The sequence below is a fragment of the Protopterus annectens genome, chromosome 15.part0 (genome assembly GCF_019279795.1).
Source record: "Protopterus annectens isolate FY-2018-M chromosome 15.part0, PAN1.0, whole genome shotgun sequence".
NCBI lineage: Eukaryota > Metazoa > Chordata > Ceratodontiformes > Protopteridae > Protopterus > Protopterus annectens.
In genome coordinates, this window is record NC_056749.1 from 757,451,679 (window position 1) to 757,477,361 (window position 25,683).

Consider the following 25,683-nt stretch of genomic DNA (forward strand, 5'->3'; position numbering starts at 1 on the left):
TGTTTATGAAAAAGTTGCTAACCTTATGTATGAAAATGCATTAAAGTACTATAAAATGTGTTGCAAAAGGGCTATAGATAAGGCTGTTTTTCTGAGGAATACATCAAAAAAAAGTTTAATGCAGAAAATTGTAAAATGGCCAATTTCTATTGCCTTTCTAAGTTACATAAGGATCTTAGGCAGCCCCCAGGCAGGCCTATAGTTTCAGGATGTAATTCTTTCTTAAATAAAGTAGGACAGTTTCTTCACAGTTACTTGTTTCCCAAAGTTTGCACCTTGCCTTCACATATTCGTGATGTGTTTGATTTTCGGAAAAAAATAAGCACTATTAAGTGGAATTGTAACATGTTTTGGGTGACAATAAATGTAAAGAGTTTATATACCAGCATAGTTTTGGTATGGAGGCAATAAGATGCTTTTTGGGAAACAGTCCTGCTACAGAATATATTGTAGAGCTTGTCCATTTTTGTTTAACAACATTTTTTTTTTAATTTAATGGAGTTATACCATCAGAAAGAAGGCACTGCCATGGGGTCAGCCTTTGCCCCATGTATGCCAACTTTAGTATGGGCTTGTTCGAAAGGGAACATTTATATAGAAACTCTTTTTTTCATACACATGTTGTCAAATGTTACAGATTTATTGACAACCTCATTTTTCTGGTTAAGGGAGGGAAAGAATTAGTCGATGAATTTATAGCTGACTTACAAAATAATAAATTTGGACTAAAATTTGACAGTCTGAAAATTGGGACTTGTGTCCCTTTTTTTTAGATGTCATAGTACACATTTCAGATGAGAATGTTTCAGTCGACAGGAAATTTAGTGAAGGCACACAATTTTTGCATGGTAAAAGCTGCCGCCTACCCCACACAATATAAGCTATTCCCTTTGGTGAGTTTTTTCGCTTGTATAAGTTATGTAATACTGAAGAGCATCTCAAATGAACTAGATAAAACTACAGACATGTTTAAAAATAGGGGCTATGATGTGAAGACAATACATGACAGTTGACAAATTCATACACAGAGTTAATGGACAGCAGAAAAGTAACCAGGATGAACAATACACTGGGAATGTGCATAAGAAAGAGACAGATGAGAATATATTTTTTGTTGCAACATACAGTTGCCTTAGTCCCAAAATAATAGATCAAGTTAGATATTTCTGAAAATATATGACATCTTTAAAGAATGCTTCAGAGTGGTTGAACGAAGAACTAACATTTTCCTACAGAAAAGGAAAAAGTATACAGAATTTTTTGGCAAGAGATAAATTCAGTATTCCATCTCCCAATATACCATATAGTTTGACAATGTGTGGTACATTTGTTTGTGACAAGTGCAAGGCTTGCAAGTATATAATAAAAACTTTTCCTAGAATAAATGTTTCTTTTAGAACTTGGGGCCATTTTTCTTGCAATACTGAAGGCGTTACATATGCCTTGAGATGTCCTTGCAACAAATTTTATATTGGAGAAACAAATAGGTGTTTTAAAATTAGAATTTTAGAACATGTGAGGGATATTATTATTAAAAAAGCAGAGAGCTCTATAGCTGAACATTTTAGTTTGTTTCATGACGGAGAAAATAAAGGGCTGCAAGGCACTGTTTTGAAAAAAAAATACAAATATCTAGATATGATGTTTCTTTTATTAAGAAATAGTTGCTTTTAAAAGAATCTACTTACATTATAAAATTTGACACCGTTTCCAAGGGGACTAAATGAAGAATGTAAATCGGAGAGTACTTCTTTAATTGTATGATTGTTTAACTGATGCATTTGTATGTGTATATATGGGGCAAGTTTTTTTTTTACTTTGTGTTACACTTCTTGAAGGCTTTGGCTGAGACATCAGAGTTTCATTAAACTTGTTGGATATACTGGTGGTAGTTTCTTTTTTGCTACAAGGCTACTTATTTTGTGAACCAGTTGGTTTAACAGGTCCTTAATAATGCTCTCTCCAAGACCAGGAACACTGCATCAATGGGCCCAGAAAATATCCCAGGATGCCTTCTAAATAGCATGACTCATGCCCTATCAGGGCCTCTGGAATTACTGTTAAACTGTGGCCTCCAAATAGGCTTTGTGCCTCATGAATAGAGAAAAGCAACAGTCAACCCTCTGCACAAAGGTGGGCCATCTACAGACCCTAGAAAGTAGAGACCCATAAGTCTCACTAGTTTTATATGTAAAGCCATGGAAAGAATTATCATGGAGATGATCAATAGCGATATAGTAAACCTTCAGACACTGGACTCAACCCAGTTTGGATTCGTCAAGGGCGTATCATGCCTACTCAACCTGGTGGACGTTTTTGAGAAGGTCAACAAAGCAATGGATGATGACAAAGTTGTTCACACTGCCTACCTTGACCTGGCCAAGGCATTTGACACAATAAAACCAATGTAAAAGTTTGCTGGAGTGGTAAATAAAGGCCAGAGTCCAGAGTCCAAAAGAAGACAAACAGTTTTATTTTCACTGTACAAGTGATAAAAACAAAAGAAACAAGTTGAAAACTGTTTGGCCCTTATTTGGCACTCCAGCGAACTTTTATATTGGTTTTGGTGTGGTTCCAGTTCACTTTTCATCTCATATTGTTTTGTCATTTGACACAATACCCCACTCGGGCATTGCTGATAAGCTCAAGAGGTTAGGTACAAACCCATATGTCACCCAGTGGATAGCCAACTGGCTCACAGACAGAACCCAGGAAGTTAGAATTGGGGAGTCCACCTCTACAAAGAGGCCAGTCAAAAGTGGAGACCCTCATGGATCAGTCCTTGGACTGCTCCTTTTTGGCATTTACTTTTCAAAAGTCAAGGCCAATGTCAATGGTCGCTGGCTGACTAAATTTGCAGATGATTCCAAATTAGGAGTGGTCATTGAATCTTACACTGACACAAATGTTCTACAGGAGGGGCTGGCACAGACAAACAAATGGTGTCAGAGCCATGGACTAACACTAAATGCCAAAAAATGCAGAATAGTATCCATGGGGAAGTAATCCATCCCTGGTAACTATCATATTGACAACACACCCCTTAAAGTTGACCCAGTAGTCAAGGATGTAGGAATACACAGATAGTAATCTAGCCTTTGATCATCATGTGTCTATAGTGGTGAGGAAATCATTCTATGTTGTGCAACTTACAAACAAAGGTATGCAAGTCCAAGGAAGTCATTGTTACACTGTATTCAGCATTCGTCAGACCTATCATTGAGTACAATGCCCACCTTTGGTATGTACCTAACCAGGCATATTCCAACAATTGGAATGTCCACAGAGGTTTCTCACTAAAAGAATACAGGGTGTAAGTAATATGCCCTATGCAGACTGCCTCAGGGCCATGTCCCTGTTTTATGTCCCCTACAGGCTTTTGAGGGGAGATATATGTCTGGCATACAGGGCATTGTCAGAACCCACTCTGATGGACCTCCTGCATATTCACAAAACAAACAGCACCAGAATTACCCATTCTAAAAACTTAAACCTTGTCTGTGATATAAATAGGACCTGTTTGAGAGATAGGTATGTATCCCAGAGACTACCCCATCTATGGAACAGGCTCCCCATCCACATGAAGCAGAGTTCCTCCCTAACCCAATTCAAGTGCAACTTGGACAATTGGATGGGAAACTGGAAATCCATCACTGGTTTGGCACCTATGTCACTAATGGACCAGGTAACCTGTAAATGGTTCATCTCCTGGGCCCATGCTTACACTTATCAAGGGTAGCAGAACTTGTCAGAGATTTGGAATGTATGGCTAGGGATAAAAAGGCCCTTGTGGTTATTAGCCTGGTAAACACCTATGAACAGTGTGTGAAACAAGCCCTTACATCCTCTAGTATCTACTTAGTTTCTCCAAGGTATTAAGGTGATGCTGATACTTATGGTCCAGATGTATAAATCTTGGTATCTTATTCTATGCAGCTTGTAGCATAGCTGTACAGTTTAGAAAATAAAGTGCTATAACAGCCAAATAATATTCATGTCTCAATAGCAGCTGATTTACCAGTTTAACTTCTAAGGGTAAAAGATCAGGTAATCTATGTGACACTTTTGTTTGCTGTTCTGCATTTAGTGAAAGTCAAATTTTGGTGCACAGTAATGCCTAGATACATCTGTGTGAAGACACAATGTATGGGAGTATCATCTGTATCATTAACAATGATGTTATACTAGTTATTTTTATATGAATCAAACATCACAGATGTTTGTTTAATATTAATAGTTAGTCTGTATTACATACCCAGTTTCATGCATCAATGAGATCATATGGTAGATAGATCTTTGTTAAACTGATTTCATATCTTGAATGGCAGATCCATCTTTGGTAACTGCAGGAAAAGTCCCAAGCTAATCCTTTTGACTGACCTCCTTTATGGGAAGGTGCCCCTTGTTGTGATAACTACAAAATAAACATTGTGCTAGGAAATCACATCATAGACTTGCAATGCCTTGCAAAGGGAATGAGAGAAAGACTGACCAGTAGCTACACAAATGTCATCAAGAGCTACATTTCAGAAGAAGGCTGTTGAAGATATAAATCCCTTATTACACATGGAAGATAAGAAAGTGAACGTCTGTAATAAATTTTGATACAGTCAAAAACTCACCTTTCAAAAACTGCCTTAGAAAGGCAACAGAAATGAAAGTTATGCACTTATCAAAAAGGTATTTGTCCAGTTCAGCAATGGGCTGTCAGATCCAATCTGGTATGACCTAGCCACAGACTCTGAAGTTTCTTGGTTCCAGGATTCTGATTCCTTCCCTACCGATACTTCCCTCTGCTCTACCTTAGTACCTCATATAGAGTAACTCCCACGAAAATGCTAGCAAGTACGACTGGTGCAACGGCCAAACAATCAAACTTGAATAACCAAAAAAGAAAGCCAGCACCACAAGGACATTACTGAATTACCATGGTTTATTTCATCACAACTCAGACCGGTTTAAGCACATAGCCTTCATCAGTGATGCAATAAACCATGGTAATTCAGTAATGTCCTTGTGGTGCTAGCTTTCTTTTTTGGTTATTCAGATAGAGTAAACCATAAGAATTACATACAAAGAATTGCATTCAACATTAATTGTAGCATACAAGTAAAGGGAAATAATTGAAAGACAGTCAACTAGGACTGTTCACAGACAGGGCACGCAAGAAAACTACCTGGTGACTAAAAGCCTGTGTCAATAAGGAAGGGGACAGCAGGGAGGTTGAACCCGGTAAAAATCAGGCAGCATATAAACTTTCACATCCAGTGTGGTCTATTTTTATCTGATTCAACCATGGGACAGATTCCCAAGCTGTTATACCTGGGTGGTCTCAGGAAATGGTGTTCCTGGGATTGGTGGAACCAAAGGAAGAGCATGATCTGAACTATACATCTAATCAGTAGTGAGATGAAGTGTGAACTGTTCACCAAGTAGCTGCAGCACATATACCATCAATAGGAAGCTTTTGATGTGACCATTGCCCTTGTGGAATGTGCCATAGGTTTACATTGTAGAGACACGCCATTTTTTATTGTATATGAAAGAAATGCAGTCTGAATACCATCTGGAGATAGTACCCTTAGAAACTGTTTGCCAAATTTAGGCTGTGTGAAAGCAAGAAACAAGTGGACAGACTTTCTGAATTGTCTGATCCTATGAAGACAGAACCTAAGTAGATGATGAACGCCCAGTATATGTAAAATGCATTTCACCTTTGAGAATTTGTTAAAAATATTGGTAGGTCTATTTAGAGTCACCTCAGATGCTACCTTAGGAAGGAAGGATCCATATGTTCTCAAGGAAACTTTGCCAAAAAAAAAAAAAACAGATCTGGGGATTTGTAGGAAAGTGCTTGCATCTTTGAAATCAGTCTGGTTGATGTTAACAGCCACCAGAAATATAATTCTCCAATACAGAGAAACTTCAACTTGACTGATTCTGCTGATTCAAAGGGTGGTTGAGTTAATGCCTGTGGATTTTTAGTAATATCCTGGGGGGTAATGGATTTCTGACTGGCAGACGTAGGAGAAGGTTCCCTTCAAATGGCTTTAGGGACTTTTAAGGAGGCTATAGAGTTGTCATTCTGTTGTATGTGGAAACTTGAGATGGTGACCATTTGAACTTTGATACCAAAATAACTAGAGCCATTATGGAAACGCTCAGTCAAAAACTCAAGAGGTCAAAATCCTTTGAAACAGCCCAAATGTAAACCTCTTCCATTTGCTACAGTCCATACTTTTAGTGGATTATTTTTCAGAATCTGATATGATCTGGACAACTAAGTATGGGATCCTGGCATCTCTGACTAAGGTTAGAACTGGAGGAACCAAATGGTTAATTTTATTTTGAATCAACTTCTTTCTGCCACTGAAGGCAGTTTTATCCAACAAGAAATATATTATCTGGAGATTCAAGTGATGCAAATTTTTATATGCTACAGATGAACATTTTGAGACCACTGCATAGTTAGGGTCCACTGAAGTACTCATAAGAAAATCTGGCTGGTGGTCATGTTAAAATTGTAGAAGACAAACTGAAAAGACAAAGAATCAGCTTTGCTGGAGGAGAAGGATGATGGATTTTTTGTTCTTCTGTGAGGTACAGGGAAAGCACTTTGGAGTGGGGAAGTCTGGTGATCTGAACAACTGATTTCATATGACATCCAATAAACTCTGTCTGTTGCACTAGCATAAGATGATCTTTGGACATTTTGATTGTTATCCCTAGATCTTGCATTTGATTGAGCAGATGGTCCAGATGATTGTTTAGCAAATCCTTGAATGTAGCAGTTAGGAGACAGTCATCAATGTACAGGAAAACTTGGATCCCGCACAGGCAATGATACACTGACACCACTGTCATTATCCTGGTAAACAACCTGGGGGCTGTGGTAAAACCAAAAAAGACAGGTCTCTGAATTGATAGTGATTGTCCAACAGCCAGAAATCATTTTTACATGATAGTATGCATACTTGAGATCTACAGGTCACATAAAATTGTCCTTCCTATCTAGAGATAAAATTGACTGAATTGTGATCATCCAGAATTTTGTCTGTTGCACAAATTGGTTTAAATGACTCAGATCCAGAAGGAGTCTAAGGTCCCCTGTTTTTCTGGGTAGTAAAAAAAACCTTAAATACACTCCTGACTTTAACTGGTCTTTGGCAAGTAGTTGGCTGGCTCTTTTCATAGCAGCTTGGAAACTCCTGCTGCTGCAAGTTCTGATTGACTAGAAATTATGCTTAGCACACAAAAATCTGTTATGTTTTTCCAGGCTTGTGAGTGTAGGGATAAGTGTCCCCAGTCTGCCTCCAGAGTGCAGCAGTCAGGCAACATTACAAGGGACAATGGCAGGGCTTCTCAGCAAAGGGACTGCAAGAGTCCCAGTTGTGCAGTCCACTTCTGCTTGCAGGCTAATGCCTATTGTATTTGCTTCTTCCTCTGCCACAAGAAGGTCTTCCCCCACGGGTGTTGTTATAAGAAACCTGAGACTTACAGAACCACATTTTTTCCAACTCTGATTTCTAGAAAAAAAATTCTCTGAGGGATCAAGAAATGGATTCCCACTGCAGAGGTTATCATCTTGTTGACTCTTGGTTAGTGTGACATTCCCTTTAGCTCAAAGAGTGGGGTCCATCAAAGGAAGTGCAACATCATGCATCATTTAAATGCAATTAGACAAAAATACAGTATTTTCTTTGCATAAGTCTAGAGATGCAGCCATATTAATGCAGGCCTTTGCACAGTTTCAGTGAATGCACTTTCAATCTGAAAAATAACCTTCAGTCAAGAATACTGATAAGAATAATATGTGCTAACAGAATGTGCAGCAAATTGGATCTTATTTAGATGGCATGAGGCTTGAGAACCAAGGTTAAAGGGATGTGTAGAAATGTACAGGACTTTGGTATTATTAGGAAATGCATCAGACACAGTTAGTTCATTTGGACTGATATGCAGAAAGTCATTGCAGTGCAGTCCTCAGAAGATTGGTAGAGACACTAGAGGGCGAGTGCAGAAGTTAAGTCAAATATCCAGCATTCCAGAATATTAATTAGAATATTCAGGAGGACAGGAACATGAATGCAAAAGCTACGGACATAATTATCAGCACTGTTATTGGAAACAGTAAGAGCTGACATTCTGAGAACAGAATTTACAGACAGAATAATGAGTGCAGAAGCTACAGATATTAGGATTTAATTCAGATATTATTCACATCTACCTCTACTCAGTGGCGGCTGGTGACTTAAAATCAAAGGGGGGCTGCAGGATACAGCTGAGTGGGTGAGGCCAATGAGAAAGGGGTGTGGCCAACTAGAAAGGGGAGGAGCTATGATCAAAACCACAAAAACTGGAACTTTAATTAAATATGATGCCCTGGGCTCCAAACCATCATTATGAGAGTCCAATTAAGACAAAATGAATTGCAGAAGAAAAAATATTTCAATGCATTGGCTGCATGACAGCCTACTTACTATCTAGGTTGCAAGGCATAAAAAAATCAACTACTTTTTAAATACATTACTGGAATGTCAGTCAAAGTCAAGTATAAGAAAAACAAGCAGCACTCAACTCAAACCCCTTCTCCTGGCACTGCAGTTCTAATTATAATTTATATTCAGCTTTATAAAAGTACCAAGTAACATGCTGAAAGTAGCAATCTCTCGGATACCCCCACTTGTAAAAATGTTTCTTATCCATAAAAAGACCTGCTGCCTGACAACTATTTACTGGTTTCATGGGGAAAACATGATCAAAGTAAAAAAGGAATAGCAAACAAGAAACAAGCTCAAGATAAATTGCTTAAAGGATCGCTGCACAGGTTATGGACCACACATGATAGATTGGCACTGTTTAGTTTATGGGTAAAGACTGCAAAGATGACTGCAAGTCTCCAACAAAGGTAATGAGATTTTTAAAATACTGTAATCCTGTCCTTTATTACAAATACTGTCATATGCATTTCAATACCAAAGGCTTATACATTATCTAGTTATGTAAGTATTCTCTGCATGGCAAGAACAAACAGGCTTTCAATGTGGGTAATTCTTTAACAGTATGCTAATTAAAGCTTACTTGCATCTTACAATCTCAGGCAAGCTTACCTGATTGTCATGAAAGCATTGTTATTTAAACACAGAGCAATGGGCACTTTCTGAATAATAAGAAGCATAAATCAACAGTATAAAAATGACAGAAAACCAGAACATTCTGTAAAATCAAGCAAGGACAGATGAAAAGCCACTGTAGTACTTGTGTCTAAATTGGATGGCAGGATACTCTGCACACTTACACTGCATAACTGCTCCTTGCTTTGCTTGGACACATCCAGAGTCACTACTTGGGGGAGTGGGGTGCAACAAGTATGGTCACAATTTGAAATGTCTCTGGCCGACTGATGGCACTGTTTACACACACACACACACACACACACACACACACACACACACACACACACACACACACACACACACACACACACACACACACACACACTTCAAACCTGTTCAATGATACAATCCAAACAGCTTCGACATTCTGGAAAAGGAAAATAAATTAAAACAGCTTCGATAATGTCCTGGCTCTGCAAAATAAATCCAAACCTGCATGCGCCGGAATGCACACTTTTGGTTTCTTGTTTGTGAATGTTCTAAGACTGCTGACCTTGCAGTCTGATCCCCTTTCAGTCCGCATAGACTTCTGGGGCATCAGCAGTCTGCTGCCTTCTTCCTGAATCTGGACTGGTAAGGCAGCAGTCCAGATTCATTTTCTATGTGAGGTTAGTATTGTACCATTGTGGTTCACAGCTGGGGGGGGGGGGCTGCACTCCTTCAGTTTGATATCACGAGCTGCCACTGCCTTCACTGTACATAATAAAACATTCTTAACTGAACTACAGTGCATGCAGACTTTAATTCTGAAAGGTACAAGAGAATGTGGCACAAAGGAGAGACTGGCATCTGTTGAGCACAGTTCTGGGTAATTAACAGACAAATACATTCATTCCAGTCTCATTCCTGCATCTTTGTTATTTACAGTTCATTCCAGTATTCTACAGTCCTACCTATTCTTACAATGGCAAGCCACCATTGATGGGGGGGGGGGGTGGACTATTTTTGAAGTTAAAGTAAGTCCCAAAACCACATAACAACCTTACAAATTTATCAGCAGTGAGACTACATGTATTTTACAGAGCAGCACTGTTCCTTCAGAACATTACTTCAGACAATCTACAATAAAGTTTCAAAAACCTTCAGATTCTGCAACACACCATTGTAAAGGAAAATGAGTCGAAAGCAACATATTTGAAAACGTCACCATCTCCCAAGCAAATGACAGACTTCCAGTGTAATGCCACAGGACCAAAAAAAATCCTTACAAGAGGGAGTTTGAAAAACCTGAGACATCTGTCAACCTTCTTAAAGCAACTTCAACTTTCCCTGTGTGAGAATTCACTTTTATTACAATGCAATTTCTAACTAAATCAGATAGGAAAACTTAGAAAAGTTTAAATACATCAGTAAATGTAAATTATATAGACATTTAAAACAGTACTTATGTAGAAAAGGCACCAGAAAAAATGTGTGGTTTAAAGTTAAAAATTGGGCAAAAAACTGTGTTCCCGAAATGTTCATTTAAATGTCAGTGTTGCTAGTTTAGGAATTTTAAATCTTTCTAGATACAAAAGGGCTAAAACTCAGAAGCACACTGTAATGTCTCATAATTACTAGTAGGATTATGTTTCTAGTATCAGTATTGTTTCAAATTTATACACAAATTCTAGTGTACAATCTTCAGAAATCAGTGTAAATGTTACAGTGCATGCAATTCAAAATAGAGTCAAGTTCCAGTATTGCAGACACAGATGTAAACATAGTTAGTGTATATAACAAACAAAAATTCCAGACAAAACACAAAGCAAACATTTGCAATATTGCAACTTTCCATTATTTTAAATGCATATGTTCAGAATGCAATAAATTCTAGTATGTTTTCAGAAGCCAGTGCAAATATTTCACTGAGGGGAGTAAAGAGAGATCAGAGTACAGATGTTGATCGATTTAATAAGGTAGACACCAGCAGTGGCAGCTGGTGACTTCAAATCAAAGGGGGGCTGCAGGAGACAGCTGAATGGGTGGGGTCAATGGGAAGGGGTGTGACCAACTAGAAAGGGGAGGGGCTATGCTCACAACCACAAAAACTAACTAAATACACTGCCCTGGGTGCCAAACCATCATTATGAGAGCCCAATCAAGACAAAATGAAGTGTAGAAGAATAAAAATGTTTCAATGCATTGTGGCTACATGACAGCTTATTTAATATCTAGATGGAAACAAAAAGGTTGTGAGGCATGAAAAAATAAATTACTTTTTAAATACAGTAATGGAATGCCAGTCAAAATCAAGTACAAGAAAAACAAGCACCACTCAACTCAAACCACTTCTTGCACTGCAGTTCTAATTATAAATTATATTCAGCTTTATTAAAGTACCAAGTAACATGTTGAAAGTAGAAATCTCCGATGCCCCCACTTGTAAAAATGTTTCTTATCCAAAAACAGACCTGCTGCCTGACAACTATTTACTCGTTTCATGGGGAAACATTATCAAAGTAAAAAATGAAAAGCAAACAAGAAATAAGCTCAAGATACATTGCTTAAAAGGATTACTGTACAGTTATGGACCACACGATTGGCATTCTGTTTAGTTTACGGGTAAAGCCTGCAGAGATGACTGGATGTAATGAGCTTCTTAAAATAATGTAATCCTGTCTTTTATTACAAATACTGTCATATGCATTTCAATACCCAAGGCTTATACATTATCTAGTTAAGTATTCTCTACATGGCAACAACAGAAAGGCTTTCAATGTTGGCAATTCTTTAACAGTATGCTTATTAAAGCTTACTTGCATCTTACGATCTCAGCCAAGCTTACCTGATGGTCATTAAAGTATTGCTACTTAAACACAGAGCAACAGGCACTTTGAGTAATAAGCATAAATCAACAGTGCAAAAAATATGACAGAAACCAGACCATTCTGCAAAAATCAAGGACAGATGAAAAGCCACTCTAGTACTTGTGTCTACCTTGGATGGGGGGATACTCTGCACATCTACACTGTATAACTACTCCTCGTCTTGCTTCGACACATCCAGAGTCACTACATGGGGGAGTGGGGTGCAACAAGTATGTCACAATTTGAAATGTCTCTGGCTGACTGTGATGACCCTGACACATTTGTCATACCTTTCAACCTCAGAGCAAGAAATCTGGACAAAGCCATACAAAGAAGTGGGACAAAGGCCTAAAAATAAGGACGATTTTTAAAATATTGCTCTTATAAACTTAGAAAAATAATAGAATAGGTCTTGCATTAGTATGAATTTTCTGAATGGTACAAAATCTGAAACTCAAATGTCTGTCATTATTTTCTGACTTCAGCCTTTAATGATTTGTCACTAATTTGCCAAAAAAAACATAATTTTATGAAAAATGGACCAAAAATGTGATGTAAAAATATAAAATAGCCACACAATACAGCTGGGAACCTGTCAAAGAAGGGACACTTTAATATTAGTACTGCTAACTTGAGCAGCTGACAAAATAAAAGAATCTACATGCATTTCTGAAATAAAAATTATCTATAACTGATTATTACAGTTATTTCTTAATTGTAAGCCCTCCATGTTTTCTTCCAAAATTGCAGAGGAATTATTAGGGGGAAGAGCAACATTTTGAGCCAAAATCAGGGACAGTTGAGAGGTTTGGCTATGCCTAATTCTATAAAGCAATTTATTTGCATGTACCTCTCAACCCGTTAATACAATAAATCTGGACAAGGCCAAATCTATTGGGGGAACATATAAACAGTACTAAAAATTGCTCTTGTATAAACTGAGACAGTTGATAGAACAGGTCTTACTTTAGCATGCATTTTTCTGAAGATTATGAAGTCTGAAACTCAGTGTGTCATTATTTAGTGACTTAATTCCTAAATGATTTGCCAGAAAACCACAAATTGTATGAGGAACAAACCAAAAATAAGAAGCAAAAATCTATTAATTCTTTGAAAATCTGGACATTTGGGAGGTATAGTTCAGCTGGGGCTGTCTTTAAGTTTGCCGCCCTTCCCCCTCACAAAATCATGGTCTAATGGAGCCTTCCCCTGCAGCCATTCCAATGATCCATTACTTGGCTATTTCACTCCATTTACCATATTTACCATAAACACTAATGTGCATACTGATTTACGTCTATGATGATTCGGACTTAATTTGAAGTTTTATTTTTCATTTTACAGCAGAAACACTAAGACATCTGCTAAACAAACTTAGCATTAAAACTTCTCTGCCCTTGGAACTCACATTCATTGAAACAGCATTGAAACCCACATTCAAAGAAAATACATTTTACCAGTGGCAGATAAAGATTAATTCTGGGTGGTTTTCAAATCATAGGCCCCTTGCATATGAAACATACATGTGCTCTTTGGCACACCTTCTATTGTTTTGAACATTTTTCCAGTAAACAATGAAACAAAATGCATGCACCAATAATGACAAAACTGCCCAATTCAGAACATCTTTCCAGTAAACAATGAAAGAAAATGATGCACCCATAATGACAAAATTGCCCAGTTCATAACATTTCCATCATAAAAGTCTACTCAAACTTCTACAGTCCACCATTATCAGTATATATGCACAATTCTACAGTCCACCATTATCAGTAAATATTCACAATTCTACAGTCCACCATTATCAGTAAATATGCACAGTCTCTGAAGAAGTAAAAAAGTCATCTAAATAATTCCACATGAAATAAATCTGTAACTAATGAAGAGGTTGCTGCTAGCAAACACCTTTATATTTCATGGTTTCATCAAAAAATAACGTGTCTGATGCCCCTGAGGAATAAATTGCCTATATTACATTAAAAATGATAAGCTAGTAATATTGCAATAGAAAATGGATGGCAAACTGATAACAGGCTCATAGTTAGTATCTTAACTTTTTCAGTATGGCAGCATTCACCCCTTGTGGAAGGAGAACCAACAACCTTCTGCATCAAAAGCAATACACAACCTGTTGTGCTATTAACAATGCAAGCGGAGCATAAACAGCACTAAACGTCTCTTCCCCTGCAGCTCTCAGCTCCTTGTAAAATCTACTCAATACTCAACTGCATCTCAACTTCGCAGCACAAGAAATCTGGAAAAAGTCACATTTATTGGGGGGAGGTCAAAAGGCAAAAACCAGGGACACATTAAACATTGCTTGTATAATCTTGGAAAGTTGCTAGAATAAAATGTGTTACCACCATACATTTTACTACCAATGTCCCTGTGCAAAATAGTCAGAGAACATACCACTATGCCAAATCACCTGCTTTGTGAAAGAAAAATGCTGTGTTACCACCATACATTTTACTGTCTAGGTCCCTGCGCAAAACAGTCAGAGCAACATACCACTATTCCAAATCAGCTGCTTTGTGAAAGACAGGAAGACTGAAACTTAAATGGCTATAATTTAATGAATTCAGTTCTCACCATAGCTGTCAACCTCTTAGCACAAAACACCTGGACAAACCCAGTAATGAGGGAATGCAGCCCTCAAACATATTCAGTGAATTCAGTTCTTGCCATAGCTGTCAACCTTAGCACAAAAAACCTGGACAAAGCCAATAATGCGGTAATACAGTCCCACAAATAAGGACACATTTCAAATATTCATCTTATAAACTTAGAAAATTGCTAGAATAAAAGGTTGCGTTACTATGTATTTTCTGAAGAATATGAAGTCTGAAATTCAAATGCCTGTTAATTTTACTTCTGGTGGAACAAAAACAATTTTCAGCAGAGGCCCAGGGAGAAATACTGCAGACACAGAATTGTAAAATGGCAGGACACCAGAGCAAATCCACTCAAACACAGGAATGAGATGCAGACTCCATACAGGAGGCACCCAAGCCAAGAATCAAACCAGAAAACCTATAGCTGGGAGGCAACAATGCTACCACTGCACCATCAAATATGTAAGGAATTAAACATTCAGAAACCTGAAGTCTGAAATTCAAATGCCTGTCAATTTTATTTAACATTTGTTAATCAGGACAATCTGACTTGGAACAAAGAAAAAACAATTTTCAGCAGAGGCCCAGGAAGAAATAATGCAGACATGTCTTTGTAACATGGGAGGACACAAAAGCAAACCCACACAAACCCAGGGAGAAGATGCAGACCCCACACAGAAGGCACCCCAGCCAAGAATCAAACCTGAGAACCTGCAGCTGTGATGCAACAATGCTACCACTGCACCATCAAATATCAAGCATTGCAACATTTAGAAACCACAGATATGAGGAATAGATCAGATCAAATATGCATTTTTTTTTTTTTTTTTACAAATGGTGGTGGGTAGGCAATTCAGGTCCTTAACACCTGCATACAAGGTACAGGGTTCAAGCCTGAGTATCTCTACCCACCACCATTTGTTCTCTCTAGCCACCAGTATATAGTAACTGGGGCATTTCACACACACACACACACACACACACACACACACACACACACACACACACACACACACACACACACACACACACACACACACACTTTGTATTAAAGCCTTCACCTACCAGCCCAAACTCCAGTGACTGAATGAACACCTACCCGGTATTCCAAATCCAGTGAATGAAGCAAGCCCACAATCCAAACACCTACCTGAAGCCTTTGTCCATGAAGCCCGCACACACAGTCCTGCAAGAGCAGCTCAGTCCTCCTCATTGGTTCTGACTGTGGCAGAAGCAGTCTGGAGTTCCTCTGTTCTGTGCGGTTGTCACCACACAGATTCCTGGTATCTCACAGCAATGATTGCTGGGTACCTCTTTTGCCATAACTGGACTGCTGATAAAGGCAGTCTGAGTTACATGTGCAGAGGATCGGGACTCGTGAATTGTTTTTTTGTTTTACAGATTTTTTTTTGTTTTTTTCTAGGTGGGAGGGCTGCAGTCCGGCAGTCCAATAGGACAAGCCACCCCTGCAGCATAAATGATACACAGGCTTCAGGGCAAAATTAGGAAGAAATGCATACCATATCTCAACTCAATGCTATTACTAGTGTTTTGGGGAAAGATAAAGAAGAATCAAATACCATAATTCAAGTCAGTATTGTTGCTAGTTATATAAAAAAAGGATTTTTAGCTTATCTATAAAAGGGTGTGGCAGTCCAGCATCAAACCAGATTATCATTGTTTAAGGTTGAGAGAAATGACCATACTTCATTGTTCAAAGAAAAGAAATTATGGAATGATATACTGATAAACACACTTCAATTTCAGGTGCAAATAAACGTCTACTAGAGGACATGAGTGCAGTTATGTTAGGATTTGAATGGTCAAAGATTGCAACAGTGAGCTGTTCTTAACAGTACCATACTAGGTTTGGACATGTCATCAGAGATGCATGTTGATTTAGACTTCAGTAACAAGATTTTATGGAAAAATAAAAATACTAAAGAATGTACAAAAATACACACAGATGACACTTGTAAGAATTTGTGTGCAGTAGATTGTGTAAATGATGTACAGAATTTGAAAAATTGGATATGATGGGAACACACAGATTCATGGATTAATTCAGTTGCCACAGTCGAAGTGCAGGTAGTCAAGTTACCACATTTTCAGAAACAGTGTCTTATTCTCAGGAAAAGCAAAGACAGGATTCACTTTTATGGCCAACAAAAAAAGAAGGTAACAGTTTCAGCCTAGTACCATTCAGAAAACACATATGGTGTATGATATACCAGAAATGACAGACAAGTTAATTCACAGAATAAATGGTTTACAGTAACAGATCTGGCAAATGAATTTTTTTGTGTTACTTTTTTATTTAGCAGACATTAAGACCTTTGAATTATCATACTAAACTGTTGCAATTCATAAATATCTTGATACAAAGACAGAAAAGCATTTAGAGATATCAAGTGATATTTTTGTTAGTTTATAGAATGTAGAATTTAAAGTCAATATTAATTTTAAAAGTGGCAGTGCAGTCAAAAGTTCAGATCCCTTGCAAAAAAGAATGCAGCATAAAAGTCATGAACACCACAGGTTAAAATCTCATGTTATGAAAATTATGGAATGTAATTTTAATATATGAAGAAATTTCACTTACTTGTATAAAGGATGGACAAGTAAAATTTTGGAATCAGGTTGGGTCAATTCTAGTAATAAATGTGCATATGCAAGTGGTTCAAGATCTTATATATTTCATGCAGAAATTGCACTTTACAAGCACACCGGAGGCACATACTTGTATAACAGAGTTATCAGATTACAGACCAGCTCAGGAAGCTGAATTAAAGACAGTACTGTATACCATAAAACTGCATGGTAAAGATCAGTTTAATATAATTAGTGGCAGTTTTATGCTTCTTCTATTTATCCAAGAAAAATGTAGACCATAATGACAAATCCTTGCAGCAAAGTAGTACTGAAAGGGTTAAATGGTCAGCTAAAAGAACAGCTATGTGTAAAGCAGTGGGCAGTGACCTGCACACTGAATTTTTTTTATAAACTATGATCTGAGGGTCACAGAGTAAATTTAGAAAAAAACAACAGTTAAGACTAGTTTTATAAAGGTGTAAAAATGCAAAAAATGTTGAAATATTAATACAGTGTCACACTGATATTTCAGTTTCATTTAAGGTTATGACAAGGAAAAACAATGACATGAAGGTTTCTGTTTGATTTAATAATGAAGTTACACAGCCTTTCCATTTCACTGCAGTACATTACCAGTTCAGTTACAGACTTAGGAGAATTTATTTATTAGTAACATGGGTCTATTTCACTATAGTACATTATCAGTTTGCTTACAGATTTACAAGAATTTGTTAGCAGCATGTTTATTTCATGGAGAAAAATGTAAACAAAGTCAGAGCAACAAAGAACACTGTTGGTTTAGAATTGTTAAAGCTGCAAATGTTATTTTAAGGATCTGGTATTGCTTTTTTGTGCTTTGCAGATATTGCTACTGAAAGACACAGTCAGTTTTGGATATCTAAATAATTTCCAGCTTGTATTCCAGAATGCATGCTTTTTTAATACAGTCAAGGAAAAAGTATTGCATCAGCTACCCAGCCTTGTACAGAATATGAGGACAGGGGGGTTGGAAGGTCTAAGTGTAAAAGGGACACAGGAAAGGACACTTGGACATTAAGGCAGCTCTTTTAATACTTCAGCAGTGACTGGGACAATACAGACAGGTGTAAACTTGGCAAGAGCTGTGGTGTACAAGTTAAGTATCTACAAAAAGACAGACAACCATAGCCAGAATTGAAGATTGTTGTTTTTTCTTTAGTTCTGTACATAAGTAGTAAATGTGTTTCAGTTATCTAAATAAAAGTATTCTTTAGAGTTAAAGAAAACATGCAAATATCTTTATGCTTTCAGACAACTTTATAATAGTACTAGTTTTCAGTTTATTCTTTTATCTGTGTTTAAATGATACTGGCAGAAAAAGGTATTCTTTAGAGTTAAAATGTGAATACAACAGATGTGTGTTTATACAGACTAGAGTTAAGGCTAATACGCAAATGTTTTTATGCTTTCAGACAGTATAATGGTACTAGTTGTCAGTTTATGCTTTTATATCTGTTCAAATGATATTGGCAGAAAAAAGGTATTCCACTAATGATGGCTTAGTTTCCAGAATATAACATTACCAAGATTTCAGTTTATGCTTTGATCTGTGTTCAGATAATGATGGCAGAAAAGGTGTTCCTTTAGTATTAGCTTACTTTTCAGAGTATAACATTTATGCAGAAATGTTTCATATGTTCAATATGGTTCACTTTAGTGCACATTTCTGTCATGTTTCAGAATATGACTCTCATACTCAGTTATGAGTTCAGTGTGGTACACCAGTCAGATTTCAGAATATAACATTAATACTCAGTTATTCATCTGTAACAGCATTACTATAGCAATAACCCACACCTGGGTGTGGGTAATGCTGGATTTACCCACGGTTGGCGTGGCAAACAAAGCCAACCGTGGGTAAATCCAGCATTACTCACACCCAGAAGTGGGTTATTGCTATTATACAATGTACAATAATTACTTTTCTTAAATAATGGCATTGTATAATGCCTCTTTACTGCCCTTCCGCAGCTGTCTGGTATTCTGCGGCAGTTCTGATGTACTGCGCATGCCTACGCAGTACATCAGAGCTGTGGGCAAAAGCACTGTTTCGCTATGTTAAATGGGTTTAACATAGCGAGACAGCTTTAAAATAAGCATCGGAGATCTCTGTTGCTTATTGTAAAGCTGTCTCGCTATGTTAAACCCATTTAATATAGCGAGACAGCTTTAAAAAAAAAGCAACGGAGATCGCAAGATCTCCGTTGCTTTTTACACACTGTGTTGCTATGTTAAAGGAGTTTAACATAGCGAGACAGCTTTAAAAAAAGCAACGGAGATCTCCGTTGCTTTTTTTAAACCTGTGTCACTATGTTAAACTCTTAACATAGCGAGACAGTGTTTTATACTAACGGAAAAAGTCCGGGCGACCGGACCTTTTTCCGTTAGTATATTGAGGGATTTACAACGGGCACGCTGGTTGGGCTGGCCAATCAGCGTGCACGTTTTAGGGGAGGAATTGTATAATAGACAGTTTACAACAAGCAACGACATCACATATTCAGTTTTAAAGGTAAAGTGACAGAATTATTTATAATAGGCTAATTATGATAAGTTATCTAAAGAATTAGTAGTCAGTGTTTTAATATACTCAAGGCATTAACATGGCAGGCTTAATTTACTAATTCAATTACAGAATAAAGTATACATTACATAATTATTTTACAAAAGACAGACGGTTAAAAAGGCACTGCCAGGGCATGCAAATGTACAGATCTGAAATACAGAAAGCATAGGTTTTAATAAAGTTACTTTTACTATTACAGCACATATATATTTACAAGATATTTAAGATACAATTTTAAAAGGCAGGCATCTATTACAACACATAGAAATTAAAAAGGTAAACAGACAAGATTATTAGTAAGAACTCTAGCTAATGATTTACAGAACCAAGTTAATACAGTACATGGTAATTATGCTTCAAGATACATATATTATGGGTGTAAAAAAGAGAGTTTACCAGTTATGACACATTTAAGAATTGTCCAGTTACAATTAAAACAAAGTTGAGACTTCAATCCAAGCAGATCATAAATACTCAAATGACCGTAGTAATCAAAATTAAAATTGCAAATTTATCAGATAAAAATTATATTACTTCTAGTGATTATTATAGCATCCTTCACAGACTACATTAATAGATTTATTTATTTATTTAACATTTGTCTAGTGGGAAAGTCCAACTGGGACAGACTTCATTTGCTTTGAAGGCCCAGGCAGAAATGCTCCAGATGCATGTCTTTGGAATGTGAGAGGAAATCGGAGAACCTGGAAGAAATCCATGCAAATGTAGGGACAACATGCAGATTCCACTGAGAAGGCACCACAGCTGAGACTCGAACTGGAGAATCTCTTACTCTAATAATTAGACAACACTAACAGCTGCATGACTGTGCCACCCATCTTTTTTTAAAGTAGTTATAGAAGTAAATCCCATTTCTGTAATTTCAGTGACAACTGTTCTGGAATAAATCCTCCATAAATGCAGTTAGTAGAATAGACCTTGCATAGATCTGAAAATGTAAGTTTAGTCCTGTGTCTTCATTTTAAACTACAGAAATAGATACCTTTGTTCAGGTATCTCAGAGGAATTGCAACATCAGTTATCATTTAAATGTAGTTCGCTGGACAAAAATACAGTATCCGCCTTGCATATGTCTAGAAATTCAGCCATATTAAAGAAGGCCTTTGCATTTTGCACAGAGTTTCAGGGAAAGCACTTTCAATCAGTGAAAATAATCATCAGTCAAGAATACTGCTAAGAATAAAATGTAACAGAATGTGCAGTACACAGAGTGTAGACAAATGGATCTTGTTTAGATTAGATGGTACGAGGCTTGGGAACCACAGTTAAAGAGGTGTGTAGACACTTAGAGGGTTTTGGTATTATTAGGAGATACTTCAGACACAGTTAGTTTGCTTAGACTGATGTGCAAAAAGTCATTGTAGTGCATTTCAGTATTCTACAGTCCTATCAATTCTTACAGGGAGGCATTGATGAAGGCATTTTAAATCTTTCTACAAAATCACATAGGCACATCGGGGCATGTTGATGCAGTGTGATGCCAGTGACCTCTGCCCTAGCCATGCCATCAGCTACATTACACAGCAGTGACATAACTGTTAAAATTAGACTGAAGGTTAGAAACCTGAGAGAGTCCTCAGTCTTCTGAACATCTGCAGGTAGATTACTCAAGACAGACTTGAAAAGATCTATTGTCAAGTCTCTCTGAAATCTAGTAAAATGAGAGTAATTCAGCACTGCAAGTGTGGAAGTCACTGAAGCGTATGTTAATTTCCCAAACCAATACATAGCCCTAGACTCACTGTTAAAGGGATAGACCTAGGAACTTTCACCCCAGGGATCACTCTAGTAACTCTGTTTGACAGAGGCACTGGGAACTAAGGTCGGTTGGCATGATGCCAGGGTGATTTTATGGGCTAGACTTGTAAAGGCTCCAGGGCCATTAGCCTAGCACACACCTATGAACAGTTCCTGTTTAGCGGTTGCTGCCACAACCATGGCATCTACCGCTACCACCATGGCATCTACCAGTGGACCTTTATTTCCTTTCTTTGGCACAGCTTACATCCCATCTATTTTTTGGGGATAGGCTTTACCATGCGAGGGTCCTTCCATGCCCATTGATGTAGGAGGTCAATGAGAGGGATAACAATAATTACACCTAGGATAGGGTTGCCACCTTTTCAAATGCCAAAAGTGGGACATTTTTAGTACAAACATCAGATTTTGCCGGCAGAATCGTACCCACGACCAGTATGAAGGACAGAACTTCATTTGTTTGCCTAAATAAAAGCTTATTCTTGTAGAATTTTAGCTGCTTATTCTGTTTCTTATAACATTTAAGTGTTTCAGATATAGAAAAACTGCTTTATATAACTATTACATAAAATATAGGAAATAATTGTGTCCTAAAATCTCAGGACATTTGCCATTTTTACAATTTTTTTGCAGGACACAGCTGCTCAAAGAGGGACTGTCCCTCGCAAAGTGAGACAGGTGGTAACCCTAACCTAGGATGATGCTGAGCCAGGACCAAAGTCTTCCAGAAACACAGAGTAATCAGATCCTTCCCTTGTGCTAGTTCTGTTTCAGCAAATGTTCAGTGCATTCGCAAAGATGAGGTTGGTCATTGAACTAGAGATTGCGGTACAGTGGGAATCAGGAAATGTACCCTTTTTCCTACTGTTGTGCATTCTCGGAGTTGGAATACCTATTTTGCAGGAGGTGTGGGGGCATAGCCCCACCACAGTGGGTGTGAAGGGGGGGGCTTGCCCACCTGCAAAATCCTTACATTATGTCTGGTATAGTGTAGGACTGCATTCTACTAATTTTGAGTAAGGTCAAATTGGCATATTAATATGCGGATTCGACATTTTGGAAATCAGTACACTCCATTCTCAGTTTTCCAAGTCAATATTACCACATTTCAGAATTTGCATTTTGTGACAGTTAAGTACAATTCATACACATTTAGATTAGCTGATAAGATATTAATATGTATCCAGCATTTCCAGAATACTGTACCATGTTAACAGGCCCTGAATGCAATGCAGTAGCACTCTAATCCCAGGGCTAGCTTGATGTCATTATTTATTTAGTGCAGCTTATCTTTTGCATAGCTGGGACTAGTTTTTGCTGCAACAGTGACAAGATTTGTGAAAGTAATAAGACATATTACCTGAAAGAACAAAACAATATATTTTTTTTAAGTAAATACCAGTTCTCTAAAGTAAATCTCCCACTCATGGGATCTATACTTTATTAAAAATGGTCGAATGGCCTGTTCAGCTATTTTACTTGGTTTAGCTGCAGAACGATGCACGTGTTTGGTGATTTCACTTTTTCTATTTTCTGCGCATTTAATGTTACAAATATAAATGAGCTTAAAACCAGAAACCATGATGAATACTTTCCATACAACTTCCTTTGTTACAAACATTTACTCACAAATGCTTCACATGTTTTACTGGTCTCTTGGGGTGGGACCAGAGCATTTGATGACATGTGATGCTATATTACAGTGACAAAGACCCCATTTATGTGAATCCTGGCTTGAAGATGGGATCTACTGCTTCCATGTAAGGCTGGTGTAGGGAAGAAGGCGGCTTGTAAAATACGAATGTTAGCCTAACCATGACGCTTAAACCTGAAATCAGTAGCCAAGTGTCTCAGTAATGCTGCAAACAGAGTTTCACAGACCCCATGGGCAGAGTGGGTGATCTGGCAACCACTGTCAAATTTTACCCATTTCTCTGATGCGTAAACAGTGTTCATTTCTCTTCAGTGTGTGCCATCTGCTTTACTGTCACTGCATTCTTATAAGGTAGGAGTGTTGGTTTTTATGTTTTTGACTTGAAACAGAAGGAGAGGTCTTTTGTTAAAGTCATTTCCATTACATGACATTAATTTTTAGTCTACAGCATTAATTTTAGTACAATGTTCTGCCAATACTGTGAGGTGTAAAATGCAAAAGCACTGCAGAGGAGCCAGTGCAAACTAAGAACTTGATAAAAGTATTTATGCTACTGAAAGGTGTAATAACTAAACACTAGAAAGGTCTCTGCAGACAATGATCTCAGTGTTCTGAAGGCTAAAATATAGCAGGGTCTGTTTGAACAGAAGATGAAGTCAAGATTTGCAGTAGTGTGTGTGTGTGTGTGTGTGTGTGTGTGTGTGTGTGTGTGTGTGTGTGTGTGTGTGTGTGTGTGTGTGCATGTATGTATGTACCTACGGAAGACAGGGGACATCTTTATACTTTCTTCTTATCCTTTGCATTCCAATCTCTCTCTCATTTATATATATATATATATATATATATATATATATATATATATATATATATATATATATATATATGTCTATATTATCCGATCGAAACACGAAAACAGAGAACACTATTTGGGCGACACCAAATGGTCGAAAGCGTAAAATGTTGCGTGCGTAAATGGAAATGGCCGTAGGGAAATTCTTCCCTTCACTTCAATGTAGTGTGATCTCGGAGTTGGAATATTTAAGTGGGGGGGGTGTAGGGGGGGGCTTGCCCCCCTGCATAAAACTGTTAGCTTATTGCCCAGATCAGCCATTTTTGGCATTTTATCCACCAAATTATTCTTATTTTCAGTATATTTCACCAGACTGTATTCCAAAACTATATGTTAAAGACCCACATTTAAATCCTGTTGACAAAACAACAACATAATTCCATTTACTGACTTGCATTTGGAATGTCTAAGTGCATCTTGCACTGATCTAGACCTTTTTAAAATAACATATTCTGGGATGATACAAGTTCACAAGTTTCATATTAAGCATTGTCTCAAGGAAACTGTCACTTTTATGTTTCCCTATTGTTATGTGTTCACTTTTGTATTTGTCGTATTATTGCCCTGAGCTGTGCCAATTTCTGCTATCCAGATATTTGCTGTTTTGCAGAAAAAGTTATTCTGAAGCTGGATTTAAACCAACATAAGGAATATTATTTGGCTGCTTTAAAATGACAATTTTTGAATTATTGGCTCAGGAGTGTGTTATCTGGGTGACTTTTTATGCTTTGTGTAAACTACCTATTTTTTGTATTCTGTCATGAGATAAATCACGGTGGTTTTGACCAAGACTTCAGTCCTGCTTTTGTTGTGATGAGCTGTTCCCATAGAAAATATAATACAGACTTTCAGACTAAAACAGAAAGTCTCTCCAACAAAGTGCATACATAATAAAAAATAATAATAATAATAATATTTTGTCCTGCCTAAGAAAGGATCATGTGCTCTTATTTATTTTATTTATTTAAATTTGTTAACCAGGAGTGTCCGACTGGACGTGGGTCCATTTTCAGCGGAGGCCCGGGGAGAAAAGCTCCACAGTAAAATAAACAGACAGTAGTTACAATGGATTACATAGCGATTAACAATTTAACAAAGAAATTACTTACAACATATTTACAGATGAAGAACATAGTACATCAGTAGACAACTAGAATCTTATCTGTGAAGTACATAACAGGCATTAACAAATGTAACAATGAGAAGTTCCTGCTGTATAATAAGTACTAGGCTTATGAGCATCTGAGCTTGCTATCATCAAGGTAGTTAGTGGAGGTGAAAGAAAGGTAGTCGTTGGATGGGGTGGATGATAGAGTGGGAGTTGCAAGGGCATAGCCAGCATGTTTTTAGGTGCGCTTTTAATAAAGTTTTGAAGTTGGTGCATGATGTTACGGAGGTAATTGTGGGTGGGAGTGAGTTCCATAATTTGGCTATGGCGCAAGAGAATAGTGCTTCACCAGCAGAGTTATTGGCTTTAGCGATCTGCAAGTGATTTTTGTTGCTGGATCTTAGTGGTCTGGTGGTGTGATAGGGTTGAAGTAGATTCTGGAGGGATGGGACATTTAGTGGATGGTTTACTAGTTTGTGGGCGAGTGAGAGTTGATACCACTGAAGGAGGTGAGG

General features: G+C 37.5%; 1 protein-coding gene across 1 annotated transcript in view; it reads right to left on the reverse strand.

The window, feature by feature from the left end:
* LOC122790048 (gamma-aminobutyric acid receptor subunit gamma-4-like) overlaps positions 1-25,683 on the reverse strand; it is a 3,058,882-nt gene that overhangs the window by 2,878,495 nt on the left and 154,704 nt on the right. The window lies entirely within an intron of this gene.